Raw genomic sequence first — 16,698 nt, 5'->3', positions numbered from 1 at the left:
ACTGAAAAAGAACACACTCCCAGCTACCTGTCACTGATAAAGAACACACTCTAAGCTGTCAGTCTCTGAAAAAGAACACACTCTCAGATCTCTTTCACTGACAAAGAACATACTGCCAGAACTCTGTCACTGATAAAGAACACACTCCCAGCTCTCTGTCACTGATAAACAACACACTCCCAGCTCTTGCTCACTGATAAACAACATACTCCCAGCTCCCTGTCACTGATAAGGAACAGACTCTCAGCTCTCTGTCACTAATAAAGATCACACACCCAGCTTTGTGTCACTGAGACAGTACATGCTCCCTGCTATCTGTCACGGACAAAGAACACACTCCCCTGAACACTACTCCACCATCATCGCCAGTTCTTCGCACACTATCCCACTGTCACACACATGTTATGACATACTCCGAGACCGTCACACTCTCTCCATCGCACACTCTGCCAACATCATGCTCACTCACCCACACACTCCATAATACACCAAATACTCCTCCATAAACTCACCCAATGTCACGCTCCCTTCCCCGCACACTCTATGATGGTCACGCACATTCCCCCGAACACGCACTTACCTTCACACTCACTCCACTGCACACTCCCTCTCCGTCAGTCTCCTACCATCGTGCACTCTCCCTCACACACTCCCTCAATGTCACACTCACAATATTGCAACCTCCTCCAAGCTCATGCCCACTCCTCCCACACTTCCGCCTCATCATGCTCTGTCTCCCGTGCATACAGAACACTATCACTCAGTACCCCGCACACTCCTCCACCCTCAGTCTAACTCCACCTCACTGTTGCCCACTGACCCACTTACATCCCACATACAACCTCAAGATTGCATTCACTCCCTGCGCACTCTATCATCTTCAGTCTCACTAGCTTGCCCACTGCCCCGCGATCAACATTTTATCGATTCACAGTCCGTCACCATCACACTGTGCACTCCGCCAGCCTCAAGGATACTCGCCCACACACTCTCCCACCATCACACCCACTCCCCTGCACACTCCCCCACTGTCAATTTGACTTACCTGCACACACCTCAACATCACGACCACACCCCTGCACATGTCCCCCAGTATCATGTTCATTCACCAACTCACTCCCCTACTGTCAGTCTCACTCCCCCCACACTCCGCAACCTTCATACTGTCTCCCGTCATCATGCTCACTTCCCCACACGTATTCATCCACTAATACACACTTTCTCCATACACTCACACTCCATCATGCTCACTCCCATGCACACTCCCTTACCTTCATGTTCACTTATCCGCATACTCTCATCAAACTAACATGATGAGATTATTCCCTTGTCACTCACTGTCGAGCTTACTCCCCCATGCACTCCCCCACTGTTACACCCACACCTCACGCTAGCCATTTCATGTTCACACCCACAAGCATTGCCGCGCTGTTACACTCAGTCCATTGCATACTCCACCACCATCACGCGAACTCCCAAATGCACTACTGCACTATCACCCACACTCCAAATACTCCTCCACCATCTTGCTCACTCCCACATGTAAAACCCTACCATGACACTGTCTCCCCCAAAGTCCGACTCTCTCCTCTGTCCACATCCCGTCATCATGGTCATGTCATAAAAATTCCCTCTTATGCTTCCCCATCACCACACTCACTCCCATGTACACACCACCATCATGACGCTCCCTCTCCCACACATGATCACATCATCATGCTCACTCTTCCGTCGGCATGGTCACTCCCTGACTTATTCTCCCACCCACACAGTCAATCCCCAAATACTCCTCCTCTGTCACATTCACTTCCTGCCAAATCACCCACCGTCATATTTATTCCCCCACACAGATAGCACAATCACTATCACTCCTCAGAAATCTCCCTCGCCTCACGCTCACTCCACTATTCACTCTCCATTCATCATGCTCACATCCCCAGAAAATCTGTAAGTGTAACGTTCAATCACGACTAACTCCCCCAGCTCACGCTATCTACCATCAGGGTCACTACCCCACACGTTCGCCTACCATCATGCTCGCTCTCCTACTCATTCTCCACACACGCACTCACAGTGACATCCATGCTCTCACATGACCCCATCTTCACTGTCACTCCCCACTCTCTCATCATCATTCTTACTTACTTGCACACTCTCCCACACTGACATGCGGATTCCTCTATCGTCAAGGTCACTTCACTCAAACTCTGGTACCTCACACTCACACTTTTGCACATTCAACCATCATGCTCATCCCCCGCATTCTCTGCTACCTCTCCTGCTCTGCCTCTACCTCGCCTTAACGGTTACACCCCCGCCCACCAACACACTCACTCCTCTACCTCACTCTCACTCCCCAACACTCTGCCACCAAGATGCTCACACCTCGCACACTCCCCAATGTGACATTCAATCCATCGGAAGTTCCATCACGGTTACACAGAACTCACGTTAGACTCCCCACCATCTCACTCAGATACATGTCCTATCCCACAAATTATGCTCACTGGCCCACACAACCTCCCCAACACATTTTCCTAATGTCACACTCACTACCCCACACTCTCCCCTTCGTCAGGCTGACTCGAGTGCACACGTCACCATCGATGCACACAATCACATCATTACATTCACTCACCCGTTCTGTCATGTATTGTAACAAACCCCCCTGCTCTCTCTCACTCATCATCTTGCACACTGCATTACTCACACTCTACCATCATAATCCCTGCTACGGACACTACATCACTGTCACGCCCACACTTACCCAGTGTCACACTAGCTCCTGCACAGTCTACCCCTACTTCAAGGATGCTCCCAAATACATTTCCCCAGAGTGACACTCACTCCTCCATATACTTGTGTACCGTCAAGCTCAGACGACAGCACATTCACCCACAATTCTTCTGAGTCGCCCACACACTCTCGCAACGTCACAAAAACTGACCACATGCTCCTCCACCATAACACTCACTGTCTGGCACAATCACCCACCATCATGCTTATTTCAATGCATACTTCACCACTGTCACTCTCATAAAAAAAACCAACACTCCCATATCATCACGCTCACACTCCCGCATAGTCCATCCCCGTCACACTCACTCCTTCACTCACTGCCCCATGATCAAATTCATTCACCGCACACTCCCCCAAAGACATAAACATTCCCCCACACTCGACTGCACCATCACTATCACTGCTCCACATGCAGCCCACTGTTACCCTTATCCCCCGGGCTCTGTCGCAATATTACGCTCATGCCCGCACACTTCTCTACCATCACACTCACAATCCAGCACACTCGCCATCACACTTATTCTAATGCACAATCTGCCACTGTCAATCGCACAACACCGCATATTCCTGTATTATAACGCTCATTTCCCCGCACACTCTGTCACCATCATGTTGATATTCTCAGTGACTCCTCCACTGCTGAACTCACTGCCTGCCCACTCCTCGAACGTTTGCTCACTACATCGCACACCCCACGATCGTGCTCACACCACCTGAACATCCCACTTCTATGCTCACTCCCCCACACACTTTCCACAATCATGCTTACGTACCTGCATACTTCCCATCATTACATTCACAGACCCACACACCCGATCATCTTCCATTTTACTCGCTCACACATACAATCCTACACAGCCTCGCTCACTCCACTGAATAATCCCATATCATCGTACTAATTCTGCCGTGCACTTTGTCATTTTCATGCTTACTCCCTCACTGTTCCCCCACTGCCAGACTCACTTCCCGCACACTCCCCCAAAGTCATCCTACTGTCCATAATTTCCCATGCCATCATGCTCACTCCTTCTGCAAGTTCCCACATAACGCTTATGTACATGCACACTCACCCACCTTTACATTCACTGACCTGCATACTCAATCATCATCTTCCACACTCAGTCATACACTCCCCCACTGCCACGCTCTCTCCAACATAACTCCCCATCATCACGTTCATTGAGGGTTAATTTCGCCCACTTGCACATTCACATTCCCTCACACTCACCCAGCATCATGCACAGTCCCCCACACTGTTCTGCACTCTCATTCTCACTGCCCTGTAATGACCCCACAGTCGGGATAATGTGCTCAGTCACATGCATTCCCCAACCTCGCGCACGTTCCCCTGCATACACTTGCGCTGTCATTCTTACTCGTTCACACACTCACCCACACTCACCCTCATTGTCTTCATAGTCTACGACCTGACACTTGATGCTTCACATACTCCCACACCATCAACATCACCCTCTGCATACACACCGTCGTCACTCACTGCTGCACACACTCTTGCAGCAACATTATGTGTCCCCTCAGACTCAGCCATTAATATTCTCGCTCCCCTTCACATTCATGCACGATTACTCTCACTCCATCGTACAGTGGTCCAGATCAAGCTCACTCCACTGCACATAACTCACTGTCATGCATACTCCTATATACACTCCTCCACTGTCGTGCTGACTCTGGCAAAGACTTCTACATTGTCATGCTCACTCCCACCTTCATGCAAACTCCACCACACACTTCCTCACCATCATTCTTATTCCCAACACTCCCTCCTTCCATGTGGCTCTCTCCCTCACACAGTCATAGACCATCAGGCTCACTTCCCCGTATAGTTCTGCAACGTTTGATCACGCCACTGCCTATACAGAACTGTCAATTTTATTCCAAGGTAGACTACACTACCGTCACACTCTCACTTTCCCCACTGCATCGCTCCCTGCTCCACACACCCCGCCTCTGTCACAGTCGCTCCCCCACCCACTCCCCCACCGTCTCTCTCAGTCCCCCACCCACGGTCCTAGTGTAACTTTCACTCCCCTTTCACTAATGCACCGATACACTTACTCATCTGCAGACGCCCTGAATGTCAAGCTCACTTCTGCACATACACCCACATTGTCACCGCACTCACCCATGCACTCCACCACTATCACTCTAACTTCCCAAACACTCCTGCACCATCACGATCACCCTCCCATCAAAATGCACACATCCCCACTCACTCCTCCACCCTTCCGCTCACTCCATTACAGTTCTCCACCTCAGGCTCAGTCCACTGCACATACACCACTGTCATGCTCACTCTGACACCCATTATCCCAACGTCACACTCAAAGCTCCACATACTCCCCCATTGTTCACTAAACACTCCCCAATGCCAAGCTCAATTCCGAGTGCACCTACCACTGCAATACTCACTCCTCCACACACATCAACATTAGGTTCACTCCTACAGACAGTCCCACACTGGCATGCTCACTCTCACGCACACTCCACTACCATCATGCTCACTCCCCCACATAATACCCCACCATGGTGCTTTCTCCCACAACATCCCTCTCAATCACATACACACATCCTACCATCATGCTTAATCACATGCACACTCCCCCACCGTCAGAGTATGCTCTCACCAGCGCCCCTACTGTAACACTCAGTTCCCTGTAAAGACTGCTACCATGATGCTCACTCCCCCACACTCGACCACACCACCATGGTCACTTGTCCGCTGTGAAAGTCAATACCACAGTCACTCACCAAGCTCACAGTGACTACCTTATACACTCCTCCAGCATCGCATTCACTCCCTCAGTCTGTACAAGCATGCTCACACCCAAGCAAACTTCCCAACTGCACAGTAACTTCACTGCAGACTCACGCACTGTTATGTTCAATCCCATTCAAAATTCCTCACTTTCCCACTCACTCCCCACCTCAAACGAAGTCAAAGACACAATATTCCGCCCTCACGGTCAATATTCCACACTCTCACCGACTGTCACACTCACCCTCCCACTCACTTTCCCACTGTCACGAGAACTTCCCCAGACGCTCCCCCACTGCTTTGGCCACTCCCTCACACACTCCTCCTTCAGTAACTCTCTCGCTAATGTCCGCCCTGTGAAACTCACACCCCATACACTCTCCATAATCATGCTCACACCCTGCCTCAAACTGCCCCACCATTATGCCCTCTGCGCTACATATCCACCACTGTCATGCACACTCCCCCGCACTTTTCCCAACCATTTCACTCACTCACCCACACTCTCCCCTGCCTTCACACTCAATTGACAAAACTACCGCACCATGAATCTCACTCCCTCACACACTAATCCATTGTCATTCCAACTATCCCAAGATCAAGCTCACAATAGCGCACACATCCCACTATCATGGCCAACACCACGTAGACTCCAGCACGTCACGTTCACTCCTCCAGCAACTCGCTCAATATCACTGTCTTTCACACGCACACTCCCCTATTAACACACCAACTCGTCCACACACTCTTCCACCTCACTCATTCCCGAAACATCTCCAAAGTGACAGTAAATCCGCCTAGCCTTATGCCACTTTTATACTTGCTACCCACCGTCACGCTCACGCCTGGGTACAAATCCCATGGACACATTAACCAACCATCACAGTCACTACCAGGCACACTCCAGCACAGTCACACACTTCCTTGCTGATTCACGCACACCATGCACAGTCCCTCAAAGTCACCCTGACTCTCTGATAACTCCCCCTACATTACACTCACATTGCTGCACACTTCCCACTGTCATGTTCATCCCCACTCTCATACTGACTCCAGTGTACAATCTGCAAATATCATGCATACTCCCCCTCAGTCATTGCTACCGTCATGACCACTCTTCCACTGACTGTCTCACCATCACGCTGAATACTCCACACAGCCGTGACCATCACGCTCACAACCCCACTTAATTTGCCATAATCACAATCACTGTCAAGCACACTAACCCACTTTCATACTCAGTGACATACCCATTCGTCCATTCATATGCTGGCTGTTCAGCATACTTACCAAATGTCGCACTAAAATTCCTATGCACTCTCCCACCCTCTCGGACATTCCACATTACCATTCCCCACAGTGAAAGTCACTCCGCCAAATAATTCCGAAATGTGAAGCTGCCTCCCAGCACATTCCCTCCCACTATGCTCAGTTCGCCACTCATTCCCACAATGTCATACTGACTGCCCGTCACTTTCCTCCACTGTTAGACTCATTGCCCAACACAATCACCCATTATTATGCTAATTTCCACGCACACTCGACAACTGTCATGCTGACTCCCTCACACCCTCCCATATCATCATGCTCACTCCTCCTCATACTCCGTTACTGTCACCCTCACTCCCTCACTTACGTTCTCACTGCCAGAATCACTCTCCACACTCTCACCAACGCCAGCACACTGTCGCACACACTCGCCAAACCGTCACACTCAATCCCTCGTGCACTCACATCCAATCACACTCCAATGTCAGCACAGGCATCCAACATCATTTACGCTGACCCACATACACCCACACTTCACACACCCCCAGTCACATCACTGCACACTCTACCATCATCACGTTCATTGACACCGCACGTCCGCTCCCACCATCCCGCTCACTGTTCCTCTCATCACCCAACGTCATGCTTACACTGCCATTCACTTTCCCTCTGTCACCCTCACTCCCTAGCAAATCTTTCGACCATCGCAGATACTAACCCAAATTGTTCTGCATCGTCATGCTGACTCATCTGCACTGTCCACCACAGTCATGCTCACTCACTAGCAAAATCTTTCACCAGTACGCTCCTCTTATCCCACTTTCCCTCACCATCATGTACACGCACCCCACATACGGCCAGCATCACAAGCAATTCTCCACACGCTCGCCCAGTAGCACATTTACTACCCATGCAATCCCCACCTTCAGCATCATTATGCTGCACATTCCCTCCCCGTCAACCAACTGCCAACAGACGTTCCTAAACCGTCACAATCTCTACTCTGCAAAATCTTCCACCAACGTACGCAACCCCACACCCGCACAATCTCCGACCGTCGCCCTCACGCTCTAACACAGTCCCGTATGGTTAACATTACTCTACAGCACTCTACTGCATGGTTGGTGCGCACTGCCTTTCACACTCCCTAACCGTCACGTTCACTCACTCTTACTCTCCCACCTTCTCCTTCACTCGACTGCATTCTCCACCACTATCACACATGGTCTACCAAACAAGGCCACATCGTAACACTCCACCACACAGTCTCCACAACCATCGTGCTCACTGCTCCATAGAATCCCCATCGTGCCACTTCATGGCACTGTCACTCCCACGCTGTCAGTCTTCCTAGCTTGCACACTGCCCCACTGTCATGTTCACATATGCACACTCCCCCGCACCTTCGCAGACCATTAAGTTCACTCCCCCATCATCACACTCACCCTCCGCACATTCGTCCAATTTTCGTTTACTTAAACCCTGCACCAACACAACGATATGGTCAGCCATTGCACTCTCCCTCACTGTTATCCTCATTTTCCCTTACCGTTATCCTCACTCTACCGCACTCACCTCGAGCATCATGCTCACTCCCAAGCACACTCCCACGCAGTCATTTTCACTCCATCACACGCTCCCCCACCGTCATGCACAAACACCTGAACACTTCCCCACAGTCATGCTAAAACCTCCACAATCTTCCTCACCAACATGGTCATTGTTCCGGACACTCACCAACCATCACACTCACTCCCACGGGCACATACTCCCCCATTATGCTACTCCCCCGACAGAACTACGACCATGATGCTAATTCACTCGCACAAACCCATCACATTCACTCTCCGCACACAGACACATTGACAAGTTAACTACCCCACACATTTTCTATCCATGAACTGGCCTGCAAGTCCGCCCTCAGTGAATCCACTAGAAATCGCCTTTGCTCCTAACCCCACTGTGCATCCTGAGTGAGTGATACTGTGTGCGATACCAACATTTGTGTCTTGAAATCGCCTGCTGTCACACCATCAATCTTTTTCCTCATCCACAACATACGTTGCCATCCCTACAATTGACATCTAAAAATGTGCAGCATTCTCAAAGTCACTGCATCCCCTAGCAAATGGTATTTGGCCCCAGCCCCAAAGTTTTACCCTCGCAACTGCGTAAAGCTTCACACTCCCGCTCTGTTACCCAACCAACAGCCTAAATCTCCATGGCCCACTATGTTCCTTTATCACGGGAGGTGAGAGAGAGAATTCGGTGAATATAGGATTGACCAGAAGAAGGATTGGGTGGTTAGACAGTGGAGACGGGAAGAGAATGAAGGAGAATTGGGAAGGGAAGTACAGTAAAATGGGCTTTATGTAAGGGAGGAAGAGAGAGAGAGACAGCGGGACAGTGTGAGAGTGCGAGGGAGATATAGAGGGAGAATGGACAAGTGCGAAATACAAATTTTACTGAAGCCATGTCAAAGCGCTTGACCAAGATTTGAAAGCAAGTACAGATGGAATTGCATCTAACTTCGGGGCTCAGCGCTGCACCCTCCCCCCGCCTCCTGACTCTGAAGACCAAGTCTCAATCTGTCTGTCTCCAACTCAACTTATTCAACACAAAGATAAACAATGTAGTTCACTTTTCTGTGTTTTTTCATGAATTATTTTTATTTCTTACAACGTGAAGTGTTAGATACATTTCAGAGAAATATTGAAATGTGTTCCCCTAAACCCGTTGGAATGATGTTTGACAAAACAGTACAACTCCCAGTCTGTTCAGACAACTACAGACTGCTTCGTTATTGAAACACTGAACTGAAATGAGAAAATTCCGATGGATTGGTTAATGAAGGTATTTGATTGATGGATGTATTTGGGTGAAGGGATATTTCAGCACATTCTTCAGCTGCTGCCTGAACTTAGTCTGGGTCATGGCATAAATTGCGGTGTTTGTGCAGCAACTGAGAATCTGCAGCATGAAGGCCAATTCCTGCACAAAGTAATGTAGGAACATAGGGGTATCCACAATAAACCACATCCGGAACCATATAGAATACAGCATGAACGTTGACCATAACAGGATGAAATTACCCGAGATCACAAACAGTAAAGTTATGGATTTTTTTCGGTTTCTCATTTCTGTGTCAGACTGACTCTCCCATTTAGTCTGCACCCTGAGTCTCCTGCGAACTTTGCTAGTCACTAAAATGTGTCTCACGGTGAAAACATTGAGCAGTAGAATAAGGAGAAATGGGACACACGGGGTTAGAATGTAGTGGAGGAGCTCGATTGTGGCCCAAGCATGAGAGAGTACAACACTGTCATTTTCCTCACAAAACCAGGGAATGTTCATCCCGCAATACCAATCTGAGAGCATGAAATACCAGAAAATGTTCTTTAAACAGCTCAGCACAGTCACTGCTCCCAGAACCACAGGTGCCATTTTCTCACTGCAATATTTACTTTTCAGCTTCTGACAACAGATGGCCACAAATCGATCAAAGGTGAAGGCGACGGTGAACCAGACAGAACAGTCACTGGCTGCATACAGCAAGACAGCGTGAATATTACATACAGGGATGGATTCCAGGAAATAAAACTGTTCCCAATAAACAATGGGAATGTGTCGCAATATCAAGTCAAGTATAATGACAAGTAAATCCCCCACTGCCATGGCACCTAGGTAACGTCTGACACTTGGAGACAATCCACAATCTTTTTCAGACAGGACATAGATCGTAACCATGTTACCTGTGAGGAAAGAAAACAAACAAATTATACATCAGCCTGTAGCCAAAGTGACCAGTTGGATTGATGACCCAGTGAGATTTTGAAATGTGTCCCAGTATTCAGAGATTTATTAATATAACTAGAGCATAATGACTACATAGTTCAGAATTACGAACAACAGCGTCTCATAAACCAAAATAAACCCTCCCACTCAAACACACAGGCACAAATCTAAAAAACAGGATGGTTTATCGAACGTTCCCACACATTCTATCACTCGAGATCAGGCACAGGTCACGTCTTTACAGTTCTGAATATGGAAGGTGAAAACTTTTCCTTCCTGAAGGATCCTCTCCCAGTTCCTTTAAGACTAACGGAGGATGGAATTATCTACCATTCATACTCACCGGTGGTCGATGCTCTGTTGTGAATAAATGTAATTGCAGGGAAAAAACGACATTTACCGCACTAACTTGCAGAGGGGTCTTCTGAACAGTGTCTCCTTCTCTCGAGAATAGGAACTTTGCCTTCTGTATATTATCTTTGCTATAATTCATTGACATTCTGCCATTCACAAACGGATTTTGACTGGAACGGAGAATGTTGTGTGTAGAATGTTCTGGGAGAAAGTGAGGACTGCAGATGCTGGAGATACTGGAGATTCCTGAAGAAGGGCTTATGCCCGAAAGGTCGATTCTCCTGCTCCTTGGATGCTGCCTGACCTGATGCGCTTTTCCAGAAACACATTTTCAGCTGTAGAATGTTCTGCGCAATGTCTGGAAAAGAATGTTCCACGGAATTTTGGGCAAGGAGGTTTCCAGGGAATATGGGGTATAGAGGATTCTGGAGAATAGCGTGTAGATAGTGTTCTGGATAATATTAGATAGAAAATACACCAGATAATGCCTGCGAAAGAAAGTTACGAGGAATGTTGGGCAAAACAATTTTCTTCAGAATGTCGGCTTATCAATGTTTCCAGTAATGTCAGGTACAAAATGTCACGCAGAATCTCGGGTATGGAATATTTCAGGAAACGTCCAATACAGAATATTCCGGGTTTGTCAGGTACAGAATGTTTCAGGCGATATCGTGTACATTCTGTTCTGTGTAATATCGGAGATAAAATGTTCCATGGAGTGCCTGTTCGAGAATGTTCCAGCGAAATTGGATACATACTCTTCAGGTGAAATTCGAAAAAGAATGATCCAAGGAATGTCGAATACAGAATTCTGGGTAATATCGGGCACAGATGGTTCTAGTTAATGTCGGGCGCAGTATGTTCAGAGAATATCAACTTAAGAATGATATGGGGAATATCAGGTAAAGAATGTTCCGGAGAATGTCGTCTGCAAAATGTTTCAGCAAATGTCACATATGGAATGCTGCGATGAATGTCAGGTATAGAATATTATGACGAATGCCCGTTGCAGAATATGCCCTGGAATTTCGTGAACAGAATGTTCCAAAGAATGTCAGGACTAAGACTTCCAATCAAGTGTCCAGTGTACGGAGTTCCACGGAATGTCGGGCACAGAATGTTGCGGGAAATGTCAGGTGTACCATGTTCTGGTGAATGTCAGTTGCAGAATGTTTTAGTCAATGTAGTGTACATTACTTTCTGGGAAATGTCGGGTAATGAATGTTCTGAAGAAGAATGGGCACAAAATGCTTCAGGAAATCTTGAGTATAGATCAATCTGGAAATGTTCGTGTATAGAGTATTGCAATAGTTTATATAACTTTTCTGGCAATGCTGGTTAAAGAATATTCCAGGGAACGTGAGGTATTGATTATCACGCACTACCCCCAATATAGAAAGCTCTGGGAATCCTTGGATATGGAACGCTTTGGGGAATGTCAAGTACAGAATTTTCCAGGGCATGCATTATACAGAATGCCCTTGGGAATATCGAGTAATAATTGATCCATGGAGTGTTCGTTGCAGAATGTTCCAAGGAATGTCACAAATAGAATGTTCTGGTGAATGGTGGGTGTAGAATGTTCTAAGGAAAGTCAGGTCCAGAATTTTCCGGGTAATGTCTGGTAAAGAATGTGTGATCAATGTTGGGTCCAGAATGTTCCGGAGCATGTCAGCTCTAGAATAATCTTGGGAATGTCGGGTACCGAATGTTCCAGTAAATATCAGCGATAGAAAGTTTCAGAGATCGTCGTATATGGAATATTGCGAGAAATAACAACGATAGATTGTCCTGGATAATGTCCCGTAGAGAATGTTCCAGATAATGCCGGGTATGGAATGTCCTGGGGAAGCCGTGGGTAGAGAATTTTCCGGCAAATATCCAGTACAGATGTTCCAGAAAATTTCATGTCAAAAGTGTTCCATGGAATTTCGGTATGGATTATTCCAGGCAATACTTCGCACTGAATGATCTGGAGAATATCAGTTACATAATGTGCCCGAGAATTTCCGATATCGAACATTCCATGGAATGTCAGATATGGAATGTTCCATAGAAGGTCAGGTATGGACTATTCCAGTGAAGTTCAAGTGCAGAATATTCCTGGTAATGTCAGTGAGTGAACGCTCAGGGAATTTGTTGGGAATGTTTCAGGGAATGTAAGTTACAGAACGATCCAGAGAATGTCAGGCACAGAATATTCCAAGCAATTCTGGGGATAAAATGTACAGGGATATGTCGGGCACAGACTGTTTCAGAGTATTTGTGGTACAGAATGTTCTGAGAGTGATGTCAGTTCTGTAATGGTCCACAGAATGTTTTGGGCAGAAAATGCAACGGGAAATATCAGGTACAGCATGGTCTGGGCATTGTTGTGTTCAGAATATTCCAGAAAATATTCAGGATAGAACGTTCCTGAATATTCCAGTGATTGTACAGTACAATCAGGCCCAAGGAACGTCTGCTATGGAATGTTCCATTGAATATCAGGTTCTGAAACTTCCATTGTTTATCAGGTGCCGATCGACCCGGTGAATATCATGTGTACAATTTTGTAGGAATGTTGGGTACAGAATGCTTCATGGAAAGTTGGATCTGGAATGTTCCAGGCAATACCATGTGTAGAATATTCCATTAATTTCGAGTGCAAAATGTTCTCGGGCATATCAGGAATGGAATGTTTGAGAAAATGTCTCTTATTGACTTTTTTTGAGAATGACGGTTTCAGCCAATGTCTGGTATAGAATATTCTGTAGAATATTGGATATAGAAAATTCCAGATAACGTGGGTATAGAACGTATCAGGAAATGGTGGTATGGAATGATCCATAGAGTGTCATGTTTAAAATGTTTTGGGTAATATAGGGCATGGAGTGTTTGAATGAATGTCGGGCATAGAATGCTCCGGGGAATGTCAGTGACAAACTGTTGTGCAGAAATTTGGATGCAGAATTTTCCAGGGAATTTTCGGATAAAACAATGAGCCTTCGAATTTCGGGTACGGTATGTTCAGTAGAATGTCAGTTAGAGAATGTTCTGTGTAATGGCAGGTATACATTTATACCGGGAATGTCAGGCACAGAAAGTTCTGAGGAAGAGAACATTCAACATAATTCAGGTTCGCTAATGACCTGGGGATCCTGGGGAAACAAATGTTCCGGGGAATGTCAGCTGCAAAAAATGTTTCACAGAATGACTGGCAGAAAATGTTCTCAGGAATATCGGTTGAAGACTGATGTAGTCATGGATGGGTAAGGAATATTGTGGGAATGTGGTGTGCAGAATTTTAATTCCAGCGTTGGATCAAGAATGTTCTGGGCAATGTCAGGTCTACAATGCTCCATGCAATGTCGTGTGAAGAATATTCCATAATGTCAGTAATACGATATTCTGGGGACTCTTGTGAGTAGATGTCCTGGGGCATGTCGGGCACAACCGTTTCAGGCAATGTCGGGTATAGAGGGTTCAGGGAAATGTCAGAAATGCAATGGTCCATTGAACATCGGATGCAGAATGCTTCAGGGAATGTTGGGTATGGATTGTTCTGAAGAATTTCACCATCGAACTTTTCAAGGAATGTCGAATATAGAATGTTCCAGAGTATTCCAGGGAATGCCAGCTATAGGATTGTTCTTGCAATGTCGGTTATAGAACGTTTCGGGCAATGTTGAGTAAAGAATGTTTCGGGGAATGTCGGTGACAGAGTTTTCTGGCTAATATTGGGTATAGAATGCTCCAAAGGTTGTCGAAAATTGAACATTCCAAGTAAGGTCAGAAAAGTGATTTTCCAGATACTGTTCAGCATACTGTACTGGTGAATGCCGTGTACAGAATGTCACGGGCGATGTCAGGTAGAGAATGTTCTGAGTATATTCAGGACAAAATGATTCGCGGAATGTCGTTTATAGACCTTTCCAGGGCACGTCGCCGAAAGAATGTTCTTGGCTGGGTCAGGTGTAAAATGATCGATGGAATGTCGGGCCCAAAATGTTCTGGAGAATGTCAGGTAAAGAATGTTTCAGGGGATGTCGATTATAGAAATTGCTGGATCGAGATTTTGTTGGTGGAAAAGCATAGCAGGACAGGCAAATCCGAGGGCCTGACCGACTGTGCTTTTCCATCACCTGTTTGGAATATGATATCCAGCTTCAGCAGTCCTTACTTTCTTCCCCTACAATTTTCTTTGGAATAAACGGTACAGAATGTACTGGGGAGAGACTGTTGAAGTATAATCGAGAGATATCGGGACCAGAACGCTTTGGAAAATATTGGGTTAAGCATCCTCAGAGGAATGTCTGTTACGTCATGTTCTGGGAAACGTTGTGTAGAGAGTGTTCCAATGAATGTCGGGTACACTGTGTTCCATGGAATGTCAGCTTCAAAATGGTCCAATTAATGTCAGGTAGGGATTGCTCCGAGGAATGTCAGGTACTCTGTGTTGCTGAGCAATTCTGGAAAAAATCTTGTACAGATTTTCTCAGGGAACGTCGAATATAGAATGTTTTGGAGAATGTATGGTGTAGAACGTACTGGAGAATGCGTGTTATAGATTGATCTTGAGATTATAAATTCCAGAATGTTCCAACAAATGTCAGCTACAGATGTTTCCGAGGAATTTTGAGTATAGAAAGAACTGTAAAATGTATGGTATAGAATGTTCCGCTGAATGTTTGAGGATGGAATATTCTGCAGAAATTTTTGTATAGAATGTTCCTGGGAATTTCGGTTAATGAATGTTGGGAGAATTTATTGGGTATGGAATATTCCAGGGAATGCACGTTTCAGAATGTTCCACAAAAAGTCGTATATGGAATATTGAAGAAAATGTCAGGCACAGAATATTCTGCAAAACGCCCGGGATAGAATGTACAGGGGCGTGTCGGGCATAGAATGTTCCAGAGACTGTCGGGTACAGAATGTTTCCAGGGAGTGGGATTCAGGTTTCAGAATTATCCAGGAAACGTTAGGAAGAGAATGTTCCGGCGAATATCAGGTACAGAATATTCCGGGGATAGTCGTGTGCAGAGTATTCCAGAGAATGTCGATTATAGAATGGTCCAGTAACTGTAGGATCAATCACTTGCAGGGAATGTCTGGTACGGAATGGTCTATTCAATATCGGGTCGCGAATTTTCCATGGAATATCAAGCACACATATTTGTGGTAAACGTCAGTGATAGAATACTTTGTAAAAAGTCGGCTGCAGTGTTCAGCTTTCATTCTCAGTGTTCTTAAGAATGTAAGGAATTAAATGTTCTGGAGAATGGCCAGGATGGTTTGTTCCAGGGCATGACAAAATGGAATTTTTGCTGAATGTCGTTCTGGAGAGTGTCACGTAGTGAATGTTTTGGAAAATGTCAAGCATCAAGTGATCCGTGGAACATAGACCTTTGTGCATAGACCTTTCTTGGTAATGTCGGAAACAGAATGATGTGGGGATATAGAGTACCAAAAGCTCCACGGCATGTCATATAAGGAATGATTCGGGACATGATAGGTATAGAATGTTCTGTGGAACATGGCTTGCAGAATTTTCCAGCGAATATCGGGCAGAGAATGGTTGGGGGAACGTTCGGTCGGGAATGTTCTGTGGAATGTCACGTACAGAATATTCAAGTGAATGTCAGGTATATAATATTCTGGGGAATCTTGGTTGCAAACGGTCCAGACAATTTTAGGGATAGATCGTTCAGGGAAATGTTGGC

The sequence above is a fragment of the Chiloscyllium punctatum genome, chromosome 33 (assembly GCF_047496795.1).
Source record: "Chiloscyllium punctatum isolate Juve2018m chromosome 33, sChiPun1.3, whole genome shotgun sequence".
Taxonomy (NCBI): domain Eukaryota; kingdom Metazoa; phylum Chordata; class Chondrichthyes; order Orectolobiformes; family Hemiscylliidae; genus Chiloscyllium; species Chiloscyllium punctatum.
This window is presented reverse-complemented; position numbering follows the sequence as displayed.